Source organism: Limanda limanda, chromosome 21 (genome assembly GCF_963576545.1).
Source record: "Limanda limanda chromosome 21, fLimLim1.1, whole genome shotgun sequence".
In the NCBI taxonomy this organism is placed as follows: Eukaryota; Metazoa; Chordata; class Actinopteri; order Pleuronectiformes; family Pleuronectidae; genus Limanda; species Limanda limanda.
Window position 1 is genome coordinate 9,524,707 of NC_083656.1, and position 12,014 is coordinate 9,536,720.

Below are 12,014 nucleotides of genomic sequence, written 5' to 3' on the forward strand. Positions count from 1 at the left end.
ACAATAAATCACAATTAAACTGTTACACCATGTTGTTAAATGGTCTGTTTAAATTATAGAAACTGTTGTGTGGTTTTTTAAATGTAGAAAATAGCTGATGTGGGTGAATCTGCAAGTTTGTGAGGAAGTGTTCACAAAACAGATCTTGTTGAAATTAGTCCACTGAACCTTTTGAATTAAAATATTAGTAAATGTATTCTATCATCCATGCACCATAATATAAATTGTAGCTTAGTTTTGAATCCAATCAAATGTGGATTATATTGAAATGAATGTTTCTGAGGTAACTTTAAAAAACATTTTAGAAATGCAAGCACGCTTCTCTTACAATAGTGATATCGTCGGCTGAATAGTTTCTGGCAGGAGATTTATATGCAAATTCAACCGCAGTTCATTTGGCTCCAAGACATTCTTGTAGAAAGTGTTATGGTAATCTGTCGTCCTTTGGTTATAACTTTGTTTTCTGACTTTTCCTGACTGGCGCCAAAATGAAAAAGGTATGTAATCGTGTGCTTTTCATTGTCAACAATACAGCTTCAATAAGAATTTTAAGTAAAACATTTGGTCATATGGACGTTTAAAATTAAGAAACAGAAAACAAAGATTGTATTTTTAATCCCTTCTTTTCATCTGCAACTAAACCATACAAAGAAAATTAAAGAACAGAAAAGATAAGTTTTATAAAATGTTAGTGAATTAGGGAATTTCTCTCTCTCTCTCTCTCTCTCTCTCTCTCTCTCTCTCTCTCACACACACACACACACACACACACACACAAATACACACATACTCTTTCTCTTAAATATATGCTATATATATATATATAGACATTTATAAATATAGATATATACTGTTCCTCTTATTCTGCCAGTCAATGGTAATGATAGTATTTCCCATTGCTGTGGTACTGTGTGCATTTGTACCAGCCCTGGATGAAGTGTCTGAGTCCGGCTCTGAAAATCGACAATAGTGACAAGCCGTCACCCGCTGGGCGAGAACACCTGTCTGAGGCCGCGCTGCCTCTGGGATTGGCTTCTCTCTGCTGGGGACATGGTTATCGAGATAAGCTAATGATTCCCTCTAAAAAAAGCCACAAGCGGAGTGAAGGTAGGTGGCTGATACAAAGCCATGTCAGCAGTTGGCAGTCGTCACTATCACTAATTGCAGCATCTGTCACGGTGGAGGGGAGAGACAGCTGTTCCAGGTACAGCTCTCCAAATGCCAAACCTGATTTGATCACAATCTGTCAGGTGGCAGCTAGGCTCGCCCGGCAGCGCAAACTCCCTGTCAGGCACTTGATTTAAAATCTGAACTGCACACACTTTTATATGAAATCTCTGTCCGTCCCTCGATGTCAACCTCTGCTACAATTTGGTGTCGGGGCTTCCCACAAATCAGCTCTCAGAGCCGTCCTGCTCCAGCGTGCGCTGGCTTTGACCGATGTGCGCCCTGACCATCTGTTATCTCAAAACAGTAAATGCTACAAAAGCCAATCTAAGTTGGCTGGAGAGCGCCCGGCACATTTCATTCCACCCTCTGTCACATAAAATTCTCCATCTGACACCGTGCAATGGCTGGGAGAGAGGGGCCGAGCGAGCGGGCTCCAGCTTCTGTCACCGAGCCACACCAGGGGCATACTAATATCAGCCCAGTCCAGCTGCTCTCCACGCTCGGATGGATACGCTTGATTATGAAACATTACAGAGCCTCCCTGTCTGCAGAGTCGAACCACTGAACTGTGTGTTAGAGAGGTGATTGGCCGGTAGGCAACAATGTAGGATTCTGTGTGTGAGGTGTGCTGACTGCATATTACTCTGCTGGGGTCTGAGAGTTGGATAAAGGTGCCTGGCTGAAATTCGTGACTCGGTTTATTGGAGTAAAATTTTACTGCAAAAAGACATGAGCTGTAGCTGATGCGTGTGGAGTCATTTGTGTGATGTGCAGAGGATTTATATTATTGGAAGGACATGGGTCAGGAAAGAACCCACTGAATTTTGCGTGGATTCGTATCAAGGAGTGCATCCAGGAATTATTTTTCTATTTCTTTACATTCTTGTTGCTATTTCACAGAATTAAGTGTGAATCCTGCTTTACAAATTCAGAAATATTTGGGGTTGGCAATCTATTACGGATCCAAATAACAATCTGGATCTGATGGATGTAAATGTGTTTTCATGTTGCGTGGCCTAAGATTTGTTCCTTCCAAAAGAAATCAAAACACTCAGTATTCACAGATGTCTGATTACTCTACAATTCCTTTGTAATCACAGGCTTCCTCCCTATAAATATATCAAACAATTGCTATCGATTTCATGCCAATACAAATTCAAATCTGTATAAACATAAACTAACAATGCAAGGCTTTGTGTCTCTCCCCAGATTTAGCTGATTAGTAGTAATCTGTTTCCTAGTTACAAATATTTTCCCTCAGTACAGTCGTTTGTTGCATCACCAGCACCTAAATTAGTATTTGCACTCTCTTCGTTAGACTGGAATGTAGTGCATTTATATATAGGATGTAAGACAGGATGAATTTAAATGTAGGAGTTAGAAACCTGTAGCCATCAATGTGTAGCTGAGAAACAGAATGTGCCCTCAGCTGTAAGGCTTGATTGAATTTAAGGGACTGTTGGACCTTGGCGGAGGTAAGCGCTCTACTGAGTTCCATGCTAGTTAGTTATTTTTCTTATTTCCAGACCCATTTTGCTTGTGTGCATTCACAAAGGCGAATAAAACCCCCTCAGGAAAAGATTCTCTTTGTTTTTCCCAACAGAAATCAAACACTACCAATTTTCCCAGACGTCTGATCACTCAAGAATTCCCTCGTGTTCCAAGCCCTCATGACAAAACAACCCATTTGATTAAATAATATATCAAAAGCTTTTCTGATCCGACACTTCAATGGTTAAGTTCTGTTTAGGTCCGTGGAAGTAAATCTACTTGGATAAGGTGAGGAGAAAGATCGATGTCTTCGCGGAAAATAAACCAATATTTGTACGTGACAGGATGCAAACTGCGGCCTCCTTATGAGAGAGTGACACGCTTTGTTGACCCAACCCGACTCATCAAGCTAAAAGAGGCTAAAGGCCTCTGCTTAGTGGGACTGCAGAAAAGGCATCCGATCAATTTTTAATATAGAAACTATTGATTGATGGAGCTGTAAGTGTTTCAGCAAACAGCTAGCGCCGTCAATCTTCAGGTCGGGGGGGCGGTTTCTCCTCTAAAGCCGTCCCTGCCGGCTGTGTCTGCCTCAGGAATGCTCCTGCAAACAAACAGGCACAGATCTGTCCTTGTGTCGTCAAAGGTTTTATGTCTTCGGTGAGACATTTTCATTGAGACTTACATAAGACCAACGCACACGGAGAGAACCGATCCCGAGTCCAAAACCTTGGCGTGACATAACCAGGACCTTACTGTTTGTTTTCCTTTGGTCTGCAGGTCAAAGTGTTGCTAGGCAGAACCTTTTCATTACTCTCATTACGAGCTCCAGGCGGCCCAATCATAAATACGCAGAATTTATGGATTTCATAAAAACGGTGCCTGAAAATGTGGAGGGTGTGCTTGTTTGGCGTTTCGCTGGTGAGCAAGCGGCCATTAGGAGGAGCCACGCCGAAAGCGAGGGTTATTGCAATGTCAACACTTTTAGGAGGATGGATGTATACGTTGAAAAGGAGCAAAGTAGACCTAATCACCCCATTAAATCGCAGTTAACAAAAAGGTCAGTGATTTTGAGCGAGCTGTGTTTCCAACCCGTTCCAGCGGAGAAGCATCGAGGGAGTCTGAGGGAGAGAGAGGCTTCATTTTTATAAGGGCTAAGGACTAAATATCCGCAAATAACCATTTTCTAACAAGGCCGTATTCAAGCTTTGCAGAGGAACTGCTCAAATAAACGATTTTGAAATTAGTTTTTTATGTGAACCAGACGTCTAAAAAATGTAATTCCCTCTGTCGTCTTCTGAGAAAATCAGCGCTCGTGGATTCCACCACTGAGGGTAATTTCTAATAAAAACGGAAGGGTCGCTACAGAACCCAGAAGACGTCAGCATGTTGCATTGTGGGTATTCCCTCTTCCCAAGGCTACTAGGAGGATATTTGTTGTCGTCCTATTGCACCGGGCCTAGAGCGCTGATGGCCTCTGGGCACAGAGCTGTGGTGCGGAGGACGGCGAGGACGCTTTAAATCTTCCCAGTGGACGGCCTGTGGGCTGCGAACACACGATGAGGTCTGCATGTGCAGCATCAGCAGGACTGTGCACACTTCCAGGAATCATCAGAGCTCTGCAGAAAGTCTCACATGAGCCACAACTGCAAGTTAAAAGTCGAGATGACAGAATAAAACATTTTAACACAGGAGAAAAGGAGCACAGAGAAAACATAGGTGGGAATATCCTCAGCAGTGTGAACGTGGCAACAGCCTTTAAATGGAGTCACACACATTTACTCGCACGTATAAGGAATGTCACACTTTTTGTCGGAGGAGGCTCGGTTGTCATTTGCGTGTCGGCTGCTCTTGTAGTAATCTTTTCAGCGTGTGTTTCTTCCTACCTACCACGCGTCAAGGGGGATTGCTTTCTTTCAGAAAATGGCGTGTAGCTTTTAATTAAAGCGTCACTCTCTGATCGTGCTTCCGTCTGTTCTGTCGGTGTCGCTGGTCGTTTCCCACGCAGACAGAAAACTCTCGGGAAATATTGCCTGGTATTGTTCCATCATGTCAACAGTAGCCATGCAGCTTGATAGATAATGTCATTAATAATTACCTGCGCTAAGGAGGTGATGTGAACAAATGGGTTTCGGTGAACAAAATAAGGCATATTTAGGGAATTGATATCCACTAGTGTGGTTAATTGGTTGCAGTTTGAGAAAGGTAATTAAAAAAGTCAATTTTGGAAACTACAACAGCACTCAGGGGAGCACATCCCACCACCAAGGCCCAACAGTCCCCACTGGGTGCCTGTTTTTTTGCCTGATGAATTATTGCCTGATGAAATTTGTCAAAAAAGCCAAATTTCACGATGAAAAAATAAAGAAATCCTGGACTTGGCCCCTGATTCAGATCCGCACCACTTTCAGTTCTTCTGTGACTCGCACTGCATCCTCCCACCAGGTTTCATTGTGATCTGTCCACTCGTTTTTGTTTAATGCTTCTAACTAATGTCGTGTATTCGTTAGAGTAGATCATTTTGGTATGTGTTCAAAACATAATGACAGGCTTACGTTTATGATACCTGCCATCTGGACTCTCGGACATTCTCAGGGAGTCCTCCAGATGTTTACTTTAGAAGTTGTCCCCCTTTTTGAAATGATCCTTGACTTTGAGAATGACCTCTGACTAGCTAATGGATGGGTGTAGAAGGAATGTTCTTGACCAATGTGTCTTCATGTTCGGACACAAAAACATGTCCCTCTTTAAGTCAGAAATCTCATGGGGGACGGTATTTACCTGAAGTCATGGGCGGAACCAAACTCTCTATATAAATGTGTGTAAGACCCCTGCAAGTCAGACTTCACTATTTGGCCTGGGTGATTTCTCCGAGTTCTAGAGCTCGTCCTGACCTGGGAAACTTCTGTGTAATAAACATTATTATACTTGTAAGTACTGGGTCCGCGTTCCTTTTCTCATCATCAAACTTCGACAACCACATCAACCTCTCGGCTGACCAGAAATATACTTCACTAACAAGACAAACAAACGTAGCATCCTTGGCGGTGGGAATAAATCCCCACAATCCACAGTCATTAATCCCACCTCTCTTTAATGACTGAGTTTATCTAATGAAATATGACATCCCTCATTAGTAATTAATTAGCTCAGACTTCAAACAGGAACAACATTGCTGATTCATTTCACCTCAGCTGGATGATGAGAGAGGAGAGCTCTTCCCGTCCTTCAGCCGAGGGCGGCTTCCTTTACACCGTGTTGCACCGTTTTGGCACTAACAGCCGGCTCTGTGCGTTGTTGTACCTCTCCACGGCCTTGCTCTTTGAAAGACGTTTTTACAAAAGCTGCTGAAGTTCAAAAGTCACATTTTGTGTTTGCCAAACTCCGAGGGAGTGCTGCATCGGACGGAGAGCGCCGCGGTGATGTTTAGTGCCGTGATTTATCCTTTATGACACTGAGAGCTTCTGTGGCAGCCTGCCCGGCCCGAGTGTGATGCTTCGGGTTGCTCCCTCGGACGACTCCTCCTGTCTCTGCCTCCGTGCACAGAGATGGATTTTTCTTGTGATTAACCTCTTTTGATCCGAGCTGCGCACACACTGCCCAGCACATCCCATCCAATTGTTGAAGGAGCAAGCACCGTATGTACAAGGCCGATTTATCCCTCACCTCCTCACCTCCATTTTCTTCTTCTCCTTCCACCAGGTATCTTACACTCTCGCTTTTGTCACACAAACTGATGTGCAGTGTTGAGATATCTATGTTTTGTTCTTTATCTTATGACTATATTTTACATATATCCTGTGAATAAATATTAGCTGTATAGTCTATAGAATCAATAATACTACAACTGTTTCTTTTAATTGGAATGATGTATATCTATTTGATTCAGACGCAGGGTCAGACACAGAGCACAACCACAGGTAGAGCATACTTAGCAACCAACTGGTAACCATGCACAGGAGAGAGGACGTGCCAGAATTAAGACAATGAAGTAATTCATGAAATATTGTGAGAAAAAGGTATGAAAACCTCCTCTAAGTCTAAACTGCTGTGTCTCTCCGCTGTGGCAGCCTCCCTGTTTGATAAGGGCACAATAGTGGGACACCTGGTGGATTGGACTTTCTCTCAACAGTGATATGCTTGCAAAAAACTGCACTTTGAGGAGACAGTATACATCTGGCCTATTGCTGAGTTCCCTCAAGGAAAGAACCGCCTCTGTGTTGCACCCTGTGTCTTTACAAATACTGTGGACTTAGGATGAGGGGGGCTTCTTCTCGACATGATCCAGTGAACCTGGTGACGTGTCCGGCAGAACCCCAGAGACTCTCTGTAAGTATTGTTCTTATACAATAAACCTATTACTGTGAAACTTTTGAACATTGAACTTGTCTAAATTATTAACCTTACCCACTTGAACCTCGAATCTACGAACACGCTGTCTGGTCCTGATGGGACCGGGCTCAACAGCAGGATGGCCACTCTATGTTTTCTAGCCCTGACACTTGAATTCCTGTGGGCACCACTGTGGTCCCATCGTCATTTTTCTTCCTCCAGCACTGGAAGCTGAGACCTATACATCTCTCCCACTTGCCCTCCTCCTGCTTCCTGCTTCCTCCTACTCTTACCGTGCCTCAGCCTTGAACTCGGTAAACACTGAGGCTTTGTCTGCAGCTGTTGTGGTGCATCTGTAGCGTAAAGCCAGGTCCTTACGGAGCATCAGTTTGTGTACGACCTCGGCCGAGTAAGACGACTTGACACCAGCCACTTACGTTGACCTGAACTGAGAAGAGGGCGGCGAAAAAAGGCAAAGCCATGCTGACTGCTGCTGACTGCTGCTGTCTGCGGCCTATGTTGCCTCCAAATACCCGAAGGCGTATTTTATGGCTGCAAGTGGTGGCGTGGGCTCATTTCACTGTGGTTGCAGTGTTGTGGCTGCCACATGAGGGCCTTGTACCTCCTACTGGAGGAGAAGCTGCACATGAAACCTACTGAAATATCAACTTTACGAATAAGTTGCATGACTCTTACATGATAAAGTCTAGTTAATATTAGTCTAAAATAATTAAAACCCATTTAAAGTTGCGGTTATTGATTTTGTTTTCCATTTTTTGGCCATTGGAGGGCAGGAGAAGTCCACAAGCTTGTAGGTACTGCCCACAGACTTCTCATGAAGATGGACGACATTACACCTCCACAGAAGCGAAGCCAACGTTTCTTTAGCCAGCCACCAGGGGGCGATGGAGATGTTTTGGCTTCAGTTCATTATGTGCCACACAACTTTCCTGTATTTATTTTGGGAAATGCTGATATCATGGGCTCACATTAATTTTAAAAGCCAATTCAGTGAATCACAACCTGGAAACAGACTCTCACCACCCAGGGTCTTGGTTTCAACCATAACTTTCCTCCCCTGTGAACCTCTCCTCATTCATTACACTGAAACTAGACTCCAACCAGTGGAAGTCCATTGAATCTCATCATGTCTTTCGAGTCAAAAACACGCAGGGCTATGCTCCCAGCTGCGTATAATGCAATTAAACAAATTTGTAATTGAGTTGCTGTTTTCTAACACAAAGTGAAGAAAGGATGTCCAGAGACATGAGCAAAAGAAACATGAGTCATCCTCCTCCTGCATAAAGTGGAGTCGCAGCCAGACATTTTACATTCAGTACCACGGGGGCCAGAGAAGCACACAGAAACGTAATGCATCAGATACTCTTCAATGTGATTCATCTAATTTCCTGCATGATCACTGCAGTGTGGGGATGCTGTTTATTATTGGCCTTTGCGTAAATGAAATGTGTGGGAGGCTGGAAATTACATAAAAAATGCCATTAATTTAAAGATGGGGGGAATATTTTTGCTTGTTTTTGAAGTAACTTCACTTGAATAAAGTTTTAAAGCTAAAACACTGATACTGACATTTTCCAGTAGATATATATATATATATATAAATATACATATATATTGATGGATCCAAAACTAAAAATGTCAAAAGGGAGGATGGAGAAGAATAGCCATCTACGCAGAGGATGCTGAAGAAGATGTCAACTTGGAAAGGCAACAGCATTTGAGAGCTTTTCAGCGACAAGAGCCGACATAAATACAATTTTGGGCGATTTTTTTCTGTATCATTTGTAGTGTCTCTTTTTTGTACATGACATCTGTGATGTTTTAGAACATTGACAATTATGTGTGTTCTGCAAATTCTAAAGCCGAGACCGTGTCCTCTTTACCTTTCTAAAGGTTTGTACGCAGCCCAGAAATGAACCAAGTGAGGGTGTGATGACTAAAACCAATGGTGTGGGTGTCTCATGTCCCAAGTGGGGCCTCAGATGTGCGGGGAGGAACCCGTCCTTCTGAGAACATTGCTGCTCTTGATCAATACATAATAACCCCACTGCATGGTGGGAACTGGAAGTGGCTCCTGGAGGAGGGGAAAAATGGTCAGTGCACATAACTCTTTAAGGATTATGTGTCATTTGCCCTTTAAGATGCACATTTATTTCATCCGTGCACTCAGCTGTCATAAACTTAATGCAAAAGGCCCGTTAATATGAACACTGGCAGGCGAGCCCAACAATTTCTCTGATTTATTCCTGGCCCCGGAAAAAAAAAATGAATAGCTTATGCTGCCCAGCGAGGTATCCGTCATAATTCTCAGGGCGACACCTTATTTTCCATACATTTAATGGATACAGAGCTTTATAATTCATCCTCTTCTTAACTGCAACTTTACCTGAATTATATTTCAGTCACGGCCCTTTGATTACATCCTTGCAAAGCACCACAATCTGATTTCACCATTATGTAAGGGGTGAATACAAATGGGCTGGAGGAGAGAGAGAGAGAGATACAAAGGGGCAGGAAAAGAGAGAAGAGACGAGGGAAAGATAACAGAGTTTAAAACAAAATGAGTCTGAGAAGGAGAAAAAAAGAGGGAAGACAAAAGAGGAGGTGAGGAACAAAGAGCTGAGAGAGAGAGGAGCGAGAGCAGCTATCCAGTCCCTCTTGACCTTCTTGGTCCGTGGACTTGTGGTGGAGCACACGTCGGTCTTTGAAGCCGGCCTCACGCCACATGCTCGAATAGGCCGGGCTGAGTGTTGTCAGCGAGCGCGTGGTGGGGAAATTCAAGTAGCTTTACAGGAGCGTCTCTGGGTTTTGGCTGAGGCTGTCAAAAGCCCTGCTGGAGCCTGGACCTCGGTGTTCCCAGATCCTCACAGAGCCTGTGGCCTGTCACTCCCCTGCCAAAACTGGAGCTCATTTGTGGAATACATCATGCCTTCCCCCCCTATCATGGCGGCTCGGGATGCAGGTCTCCACACAGCGCAGGATCAAAGCCGAGGCAGGACGCAAGCGGATTGCACGGTGTCACCCGGTGATATTCCTCATTTCTCCTGCCAGGCCGAATTCCACTCATATTTCACAAGCAAACTCCGGGACTCGCTGCACTCTGCTCCGCTTCATATGAAAATAATGACCTGTCCTACATCGTGGGCCGCCGTGCCCCTGAACAACAAGCCCAATAGTTATCTATTGTAATCTGATCATTAGGCAGCGGACTGAAGGTCAGGGAAGATTAGAGCTTATAGCCAGTGGTGGAAAGTGTATTAAATTATTTACGTTATTTTATTTCATAGTATAAAGCAGTTCAGAAACGTACCTTTTCACTCCAATTTGACAATAGTAGAGCGTATACCCAAATGTTCCCTTATGAAACCAGTTTTATGTGTGCTGAGTTCCAAGTTTTGTGGAAATCCGTTCAGTAGACCCTCCATAATGCTGCTGACAAACAAACAAACCAACAAACAAATGGACAGGAGACAAAAAACATAAGCTCCTCGGCACATTTTAACTTGAAAATATGGCAAACTTGTCACCCCCACATTAAAAGTTTTTTCCCTTCCGAAGGTCGCAGAAGCTCGAGGATGGGACCAATGGATCGGGAGTGCCCGCATTAGTGGGGGTAGAGCCCACTCGCAAGTCTCTACGACCTTCCTAGCCATAACCCTGATCCTACCTCTAGCCTGAAATCCGAAGTAATTACCATTATTGCACAAACTGGGTTTTTCCCTTCCGAAGGTCGCAGAAGCTCGGGGACCCTAACTCATACTGTTAATACTGCTAATAGTTAATTGACCAGGAAATCAGACAGTGGGAGTTTATGTACATCCAAGTAATAAATAATAAATTAGATAATAGTGCCCAAAACACCCTCAATACAAAGTCTTCTAAGTGCAGTTGGCCAGGAGTGTACCTGTAAAAGTGCAAAGCACTAAACTAATTAGAATGGATTTTATTGATCCATAACGTCATGCAGTATGTAGCTGGAGCCTTTCCTAAACAACTTCCCTGGTTTTAAATAAGCAGTGAGAGGAGCGGAGACCCTGTGGTTTGTTAATGACTGCTGACTAATGAGAGCTTGTCAGGCTCTGCTGATCCCACAGATTGAGTGGGAGAGTTTGCCAGCAAGTCCCCAATTTCACATTCATTTCAAATTTCTAAAAATGTTGCTTATGAAACGTGTTTTTGTCCTTTAATTAAATCTACATATGGGATACATACACATGTATCGGTGGGGATATTTGAACTGATAACATGTTTCAGGCCTGTTTTGCTGTTTTACTTCTGAAGCTACTGCTGTTTTATATTGTTATATAAGAAATTAGATGCGGATTCATTCTGTTGTTGTTTCTCTTGGGAACGACTAGTATGAATATATCAAACATCTTTAAGTGTGCCAGTGTCCTGCTGCTCAGGACAATTGTGACTTGATTCATCCGATCATCCAGTTTGTGCCTCGTCACACGTAGTTCAAACAAGATCTGTCACAAAGTCTGGAAATTGATCACCAGTGTGACTGTAATATCACCACATTTCCTCCTGTTACCTAAAAAGGCTTTTAACCTTGTTTGCAATAGTTCATCTAACTACTCTTAATTGTTAAGATTCAATGAGGGAACAGCACCATCTAGTGTCACATATATATATATAGCCTTGCATCATACTGGACTAGGTGCACAGACAGTATTGGGACAATGTGAAAATAATCTGTGTACTTTGCCTTGTGGTGACACAGACCTCCATCCCCCATAAGGTGGAGCTATTCCCAGGTGACGTGGGTGGAGACCCGGGGTCCATCCTGGACAGGTCGCCATCTTTTGGCACAGCTGACATACAGACAAACATTCACACCAATGGTTGACTCCAAGTTTCCAGCTGACCTTATCTGCATGCTTTTGGACTGTGGGAGGAAGACAGAAAAAACCCACTCAAACACGAGGAGGACATTCAGACTCAAAGAACATACTGTTCTTGTTGGGCAACAGTTCTACCACTAACTGCTGGACAAGTCG